This window comes from Periplaneta americana, chromosome 4, assembly GCF_040183065.1.
Source record: "Periplaneta americana isolate PAMFEO1 chromosome 4, P.americana_PAMFEO1_priV1, whole genome shotgun sequence".
Taxonomy (NCBI): Eukaryota; Metazoa; Arthropoda; class Insecta; order Blattodea; family Blattidae; genus Periplaneta; species Periplaneta americana.
In genome coordinates this window covers 140,596,415-140,605,541 of record NC_091120.1, presented here as the reverse complement: position 1 = coordinate 140,605,541, position 9,127 = coordinate 140,596,415, and positions in this window count along the sequence as shown.

Below are 9,127 nucleotides of genomic sequence, written 5' to 3'. Positions count from 1 at the left end.
ATGATCACATTTCATAAAACAATTACTATTCCCGGATGTTTATAAGGTAGCGAAACTTGGATAATGAAAAATAGGCTTGAAAGTAGACTTCCGGCGATAGAGATGATAATTTTGAGATCTAAAGAAGGAATTACGAGAGAAGATAAAATAAGAAACGAAATACGTAATAACTAATGAGACAAAATCTATAAGTTAACAATGTAGTTGATTAGCTAGATTGCTAGAAGTATGTGGACAAAAATGGTTGAACCGCGTACACCGCATGGAATATGAAAGACTGCTTAAAAGAACAGGCCTACTGTTTTTCACAAATGAAGAGGACGTACTAATACGGATCATCCTTACGGAAGATGGTATAATCATGGATGCGCAACGGGATACGGCTGAGCATGAAGAAGAATTACGTAGACCTATTTGTTTTGTCTATATACGTCTGTGTAAACAGGCACTATCTCCATTCGAAACGGTGCACACAAATAAAACGCGAAGCAGCGAAATGTATTCCACTCTTGTTGGAAACTGCGTAAGACGTAGATTACGAAACAAGTGTAACTATCTTGCAACACAACGAAGATTCACTTGACTTACCCCAGAATAAGTCCTGAACACAAGGGTGGCACGGGAGGGAAGGGTGGAACGGAAAATGGTTCCATTGAATTAATTCAGTATTTACAAGGCGGTTAGTCACTGTCCATAAATTATAAACGTTTTCAAACTTTTAGTAAACAAAAAAATTTCTACGCACGTGTGAAATGGTGCGTTATATAATTCGGTGAGTTGTGTTCAAAGGGTTGAAACTACCCTTTCACCCATACCACAGCATCCATTTAAAGTTTTCAACCCTTTAAAACCTACCGCATTTACAGTGACTAACACCGCACAAGTAGAGTGAAAAGGGTGGTTTGTGGGGAAGAGGGACGTAAAATTAAAAAAAGACACCTTTCGTATGTAAATCGTGATGCTATTTCCCCGAACCCCTTCTCAGGGGTTTATTTATGTGGTGATATCTGTATCACTCTGCAGCCCATTCATATATTGGACCGTGCCAGTATTTTAATGCAAATGTTTAAACTGTGATTAACATATTTCCCGCTTGGGGCGCTACTTTTACTATTACATACGTTCATCAAGAACGAAACTTTCGACGGATATGCTCGTTATTTTCTTTTTGGTATGCCTACTATTTAACAAGCATGTATGAACGGAAGGTAGAGGCACTCAATTATTATGCCTATTGAAGTAGGCTACCGGAAAAGACTGCAGCTGTGATGTCACGGAAGTAGGCTTAAGTTATTGTACAGTAGGCTATTACTTATCTATTGGCTTCTCAAATCCCCACTTTAACTGTAGTGTGACATATTTCTAGTTTATGTGGTGTGAAAACACACATTTTTGTGACATCAGGTCCTACAGTAATATAAAATCAAGCACGGAAATAGAGACACTAAAGTACTAAACTGTTCACTCGTCAACGTGTCATTATACGAATGGAATATGTAAACTATGGGCTACTGGTAAAGAAAGTGATGCGTGGGGGGGGTGGGGAAATAGCACTGCAACCAGTGTTTCAAGAAAATTCTTTCCATGAATAGCGCCTATAAGGTTAAAACTAAGAGAAATAAGCTTTTGATTTTGATTTTCCTCTTTTGCGTTTCCTTTATTTACCCAGTACATTACCTTCGTTATCATCTTCAAAATTTAACAAATTTAAAAAAAAAAAAGTATTTCAGTATAAGTAAAACATCCAAATAAACAACTACTTAATTTGTCAGATTTCTAGATTAAATACAAGCTGAGAAAAAGGCGTATGACTCGGTTAAGAGAGAAGTTTTATATAATATTCTTATTGAATTTGGTATTCCCAAGAAAATAGTTCGATTAATTAAAATGTGTCTTAGTGAAACTTACAGCAGAGTCCGTATAGGCCAGTTTCTATCTGATGCTTTTCCAATTCACTGCGGGCTAAAGCAGGGAGATGCAATATCACCTTTCTTTTTAACTTTGCTCTAGAATATGCCATTAGAAAAGTTCAGAATAACACAGAGGGTTTGAAATTGAACGGGTTACATCAGCTTCTTATCTATGCGGATGACGTGAATATGTTAAGAGAAAATCGACAAAACGATTAGGGAAAACGCGGAAATTCTAGTTGAAGCAAGTAAAGCGATAGGGTTGGAAGTAAATCCCGAAAAGACTAAGTATATGATTATGTCTCATGACCAGAATATTGTACGAAATGGAAATATAAAAATTGGAGATTTATCCTTCGAAGAGGTGGAAAAATTCAAATATCTTGGAGCAACAGTAACAAATATATATCACACTCGGGAGGAAATTAAACGCAGAATAAATATGGGAAATGCCTGTTATTATTCCGTTGCGAAGCTTTTGTCATCTAGTCTTCTGTCAAAAAATCTGAAAGTTAGAATTTATAAAACAGTTATATTACCGGTTGTTCTGTATGGTTGTGAAACTTGGACTCTCACTTTGAGAGAGGAACATAGATTAAGGGTGTTTGAGAATAAGGTTCTTAGGAAAATATTTGGGGCTAAGAGGGATGAAGTTACAGGAGAATGGAGAAAGTTACACAACGCAGAGCTGCACGCATTGTATACTTCGTCTGACATAATTAGGAACATAAAATCCAGACGTTTGAGATGGGCAGGACATGTAGCACGTATGGGCGAATCCAGAAATGCATATAGAGTATTAGTTGGGAGGCCGGAGGGAAAAAGACCTTTGGGGAGGCCGAGACGTAGGTGGGAAGATAATATTAAAATGGATTTGAGGGAGGTGGGATATGATGGTAGAGACTGGATTAATCTTGCTCAGGATAGGGACCAATGGCGGGCTTATGTGAGGGCGACAATGAACCTCCGGGTTCCTTAAAAGCAAGTAAGTAAGTAAGTAAGTAAGTAATAATAATAATAATAATAATAATAATAATAATAATAATAATTTTATTTGAACGATAATAATAATGGTACACTGATGAAGCAAAAGCTTGTGGCCAGAAGTGGAGTTTATATTCAATAATTAAATGATGACATTAACAAAATTTGTCTAATGGTATTGAGAGATTCATTATCCATTTTACATAATCACTTGTATAACACTACGTAATATTTTTTTTACTTCATTTCATTAGTCTTCATTGTACTTTCATCTCATGTTTCTCCGAAATCAAATTGTACTTTATTTTTAAATTTATCGTTGCTCTGCATTCTCTCCGCAAATCATATTGTATTTTATTTTTAATTTAACCTCTGTTTTGTATTCTGGATTCTAGTGGTTAGCCGTAGATGTCGGCCAGATGTCACAAATTGTGGCATTAGTAGTACAAGTTTAAGCCTACACTAAAATAATTAATTGTTTAATTTAAATAATCAAATATATGTAAGCAAAAGTAAAGTGATGAATATCAAAATAATAATACAGGGAATACAATGAAATGATATCAGGTAAGACAGAAGAGTTGGTTAAGTAGAAAGTATAAGGGACGATGGCCCCTTTAAACAATAATAAAATAACATGAAAAAGTATTAAATAATACAACTGTAAAAGAAATACAAAATATTATACAATAATATAATGGTGTAATACGTTATATCATAAATGATATTTTAATTATATTTGATTTATTGAATTTTGAAAGATTAATAACATAATTTTTTTTTTTTTTCAAAAATTTCATGTAAGAGAGAAATATATACATGTGCATGTATCTACTACGCCCCCTACTTAAAAAAAAACCAAACAAACAAAAAATTAACATGGGTTTCATTTCATTATGGTTATACGTGATATACAGTTTTAAAGAGGTAAAATCAAGAATAAATCTGAAAAATAAAAAAATATACAATTTCCTGTACAAAATGTGTACATTTCTGAAGAATTGGCGTTAAGCTTAAAACTTATACATCTCTTCTTAGAAAATCGAAAAATTAAAATGTACAGACTTTTAGTATAGTAATGTGATAGGGCCAATACCATTAAAAATAAAAAAACCCTAAATAATATATTGGAAAAAATGAAAAAATAAATCAGAATTTTCATCCAAAAATCAATTCCGTTCCTCTTATGCTTCAAAATGTACGTAGTTGCAGAGTGTCGCTCCTATGTGACGTTGGCAACATTTTTAAGTGTAAGTTCATAGAAGTTATTCACGTCAAAAAAAGAATAAAGACTATAAATTGGAAAATAGAATTTATAACAACATGATGGAATTTTAAATGGAAAACAGGAATTCAAAAATATGTAATATTCAGTAAATTCATTGAAAATTAATTTTTTAGATACAATTAAATAGCCTAAGTTTCTTATAGGCCTACTTTGTTCCCAGAATAAATACTTATAAAATCTTAGGTGCCTGCTTCTTAAATAATAGTTTAATAAATTAATGGGAAGTTTTCTTATTATATCCGTTGTTTTATTTAATAAACGACTGTATTTAATTTTTTACACATCACCTCAAGAAGGCCAAGATAAAACATGATCTTTTTATTAAAGTAATTTGTAGTAATGGCACAGTCTAGTACACACAGTCACGAAACTCAATACATAGGGAATATGCATCCAATGACAGTTGAACTTTAGTTGCTAGCCACTAGGATCGCTGCCATCGCACAGTCTGTTGTTGCTAGTACTCTCAGTTGCTAACCGCTTGGAGCATTATATCGCGAGAAATGCAAAAAATCACCTCAAGCTTCGTGATTGTATGTGCTAGACTGTGGTAATGGCATGATTAGCACAAACAGTGTGCTAAATAAGTCTGTGGCTCAAGTCACTGTTCGATATCCAGCCTTGGAATTTGTAGTGGACAAAGCAGACGTTGCATATGGTTTTATCTGGGTACTCCCGTTTCTCTTTTTCATTCAAACCAAAACTTTCAACCTTCAGTCAATTCATGTCATCTGAAATCAAGTCGTGAGGTTAGTACGCGTCCCCGATACTGACATAAGAAGTTCTTGGGACTCCGGGCCCTGGATTACATCAGATAAGTACTCGTGTTGAAATGTCAAGGCTGAGCAGGATGGTCCGTTTGTCAGTATCGGATTCACGACTGCCACCGGGCCGGAGTGGAATAGTAATCGCATATACAGGGCCCACAATAGACCAAAGTAAATCTAAGTGCATGGATTCATCCCGATTCTGGCTTTCGAAAACCCTGCACAGCGTGCAGTAATGTGACCACCAGTGTTCTGTATTACATGGCAGATGAACAGAATGTTCGAGCCATAAATTAATGTAGTTTTACATTATAATTAGTGTTGTGGGATTACTCGATCAATTTCTGTTGTAAGATTAATCGATCAAAATATTTAATCGAATAATCGAGTCGATTAAAATTAATCGGTTGTAGTTGATATTAATTATTACTTTGTTAATACAAACTCATACTAAAAATTCCGACAATATTTCCCTCTCGGAAACTGCTTACTTAAAAGCACAATAGTACTGTTATTTTCTAACTGTAAACCAGGTGGAGTAGGGAAAATCTTTGCATAAACACTTCACAAAGAGATGGAGATATGAGGACAGTGACCTAGTCTACCTCTGTTGAAAGTTGAAACACAATGCGAAACCCTTAAGTTTTATGGTTTTCCAAGAAAACTTCCACCTTGTTGTCAGCTCATCTTCCTAGCATATGAAACACAAGCTTTTCTGGAATTCTTCCCCCTCATCCCTTATAAAATAGCCATGTCTACACTGTGTTCAAGTGAGAGTGTAACTACCTTCTTCTCTTTCTAGAATCTGGTAATTCGATTAAAATAGGGGCCAGTCTTCTGTTTCGACCGCTGTACTTTTGCAGTTGCAGTTGCAGTTTCTGTACTGAGTTTGTATATGAAGGTTGTGTGTTTAGTTTGATAAAGAAAAAAAAACAGTTTTCTGTGGTCTGTAAAAAGTGTAAACATCATTATGTCATATGAGAATTTGAGAGGTAAACTCGGTGAGACGTTTGGTTTTAAATTGAACGATCGTGGAGAAGTGCTTGAGAGAAAAAAAGTTTTTTCGTGTTTAGTGATGCTAGAAACATTGTTAGGCCTACTAAACGTAGAGTGGAACTTAATTCGGAGCATGTGAATGCACTCACATGTTTAAAATCATGGATGAAGCAGCATTAACTAGGTGAGTTTTCATACTTTTTGTTATTTATGTTTGTCTCAAAAATTCCCGGAGAAATTGACACAATAAATTATAAGCCTCATAATAAATATGTTAGTAAGTAATTAAAATAGTTGTTTTGTAATATAACGATACAATATAATCAGATATACAACATTTAATACTTATGCTTATTACCGATCACAAATTAAATTTAACAATAATTGTGTATTACAGTACATTAAAACATTTTTTTTAACTTGATCAAAACTCGATTAATCTCTCGAGTTAATCGATGAAATATTTTGCTCGATCAACAGCACTAATTATAATAGATCATTTTCTGTCCCGTCATAGCGTCGTGGTATAAGGTATCATACCTAGGACTCACGTTGCGGAATGAGCGTTGTTTCGGGTTTTCACGGGGAAGGCATTTTCTCATGACATTTCGGTCAATGTATGGGACCGATGTCCATCCAACATCGTGATGAATTTAGGGAGCTACGCTAGATAACGAAATACGGTTTCTAAAACCCAGCTTTAACGCCTGAGGGGGATCATCACTCTGACTACACGTTGGGCCCGTACTTTGGATGTCTGTTCAACTCTGCTGAGGCAAGTGGACGTGATATCAACAGTCGATTGGTTAGTCTTAGTCATTTTTGTGCTGACGCGTCACGAATTTATTTATTTTATGCAGCAAGCACTTGATACGTCCACCGTTGTGGCTGAGGGGTTAGCGAGTCTAACTCCGAACCCAGCGGGTCCGGGTTCGATCCCCGGTTGGGACGAGTTGCCTGGGTGAGATTTTTTCGGGGTTTTTCCCCTCACTCCTATGGATGAATATCAGGCAACTTTATCAGGCGATTGGAACCCCACTCATCTTCGCCAATTCCTTTCCTCCCCTACCATTCTTTCATTCATCATCCCGTTACTTCTGGTTTTCAGATCGCTCTACAGGCAACCCTCCGAAGCTGCTGGCCTCCGTGGATTGTATTCAAGTGATGGATAGCTTCTGCAATGGAATCTGGGGCAGACCTTCTCGGGGGAGGACTTCCGCTTCGGAAGCAGAAGTGGTACATGGACTCTGTTGGCTGTAGGGACCGGTCGTTAAGGGGGTCAAGTGGTTAGGTCGGTACTCGTAGAGGATCGGTGGGTACGCAACTCATCCCATATCGGTGAGTGTACAATAGACCTCAGGTCGTAGTGCGTGGGATGTTCCCACCCTCGCTCCTAACAAGAAAAAAAAAAGAACTTGATACAAAGTCATTCGCTTACAAATGAAGAAGAAAATACCAAACTGAAGAACATAGTTAATAAAAGATAACAAAAGGAGATCAAGAGTCTTGGAGCAGGTGTCTTGCTTCCCAGTAGCCTACTTTTTCCATACGTTATGCGTCACGAATTATTATATGCCTAATAAACTATTTATGAAATGCTATAGCCTGTGTATCGGCGTGCACGTATCTCAAAAACAAAATATTATGTGAGGAGCTTGATTTTTACTGCTAGTTCTTAGTGAGGCAATAATATGCAAATATACTGGTATGAGTCTGTCATACTGTTTCTGTCATTAGTTACAATTAAAAAAAATAGTTTGATTATCAAAATCATTCCCTAATAAAAATGAGTAATTTCTATAAAATACTCGATAATCTTACCTATATAAATTTCATAACAATCTATTTTATTACAGCTTCCTATCATTTTCCATTTGAGATACGTGAACTATATGCAAATTTAATAATACTTTTTTTTACATATTATGTAGGAGTGAGTGAAAAAAACTATGCTTCTAAAAGTATTGTTTCACTCACATTCCTAATAATATTCCTATATTATTAATTATAACTCCCTAAAGTAAAATAATGACTTGAAATTTTTGTGCATCTGCAGTTCAAATATTAGCATATTTATGGTGATTTTTTTACCATGCTTTCAGGTATAAATCCATTTAGGCTAACTTCTTTCAAGGGCGAATTCATTATACTACAAATATTTGGAAGTCCCTCAGATTAAAGAACAACGCAAAATAATAATAATAATAATAATAATAATAATAATAATAATAATAATAATAATAATAATAATCAGTAATAAAATGCCGTCGTAAACAACAAGAAATGTTTTTGCCAATTACGTCTGCATTGTCGTAACAGAATATTCGTTTTTGTCTTCCCATCTTTCCTGATTTTTAACTTCTTTTCCGTTCCATTAGATTCTAAATACATATGAAGGGTCCACGGAAAGAACAAGCTAAGGCATATTTTGTTTATTTTTGTTTTTTGGTCTCATCTGCTAGCTCATAAAGTGAACTATCTTTCTAGTAAATTATAATGACAAAAAGCTTGCGTTGTAACATGGTAACTTAAACTAAATGAAATTTAAGCTAATGAAGTCTTATGAGTGTATTAAAGTTAAGAAATGCTCCCCTCTATAATTTAAGAAGAGTGGCCTAGCATGTTTTTCCCGTGAAGTCTTCGAAAGGCTTTCGCGCGTGGTTTTATTTTTATATATTATGTGAATGATATTTATGCTGCCAAATCTCTGAAGGTGGTACAGCACAATCACTGAATTCTTTTAACATGAAAACTGTATATTTATATTATGTGCAAGATCTTCCTTAAATTCTTGTTGTTCATCCGACAACTGTAGTCATTTTAAACAGACTTCTATTCTGTTACTGTTAGTTGAATTTGAAATAATTTTTCCAATGTTATTGTCTACTTTAGCTGACAATCGTCAGGCTTCATGTTTAAAAGCTAGCATAGAGCTGTGCAGAGCAATTCAATATTGTGAAACTAACATATTAATATTAATATGTTATTAATGTTATTAATAAAACTAACAATATATTAATAAAACTGACATAATTCAATTTAAAACCACTTCAAATTTAATCTCTGAAACATTGGACACAACTATCAACAATATACCTCTACAAGAAACATCAACAACCAAATTTCTTGGTTTTCATATTAATAATACAATAAATTGGAGAAATCATATCAAAGAAATAACC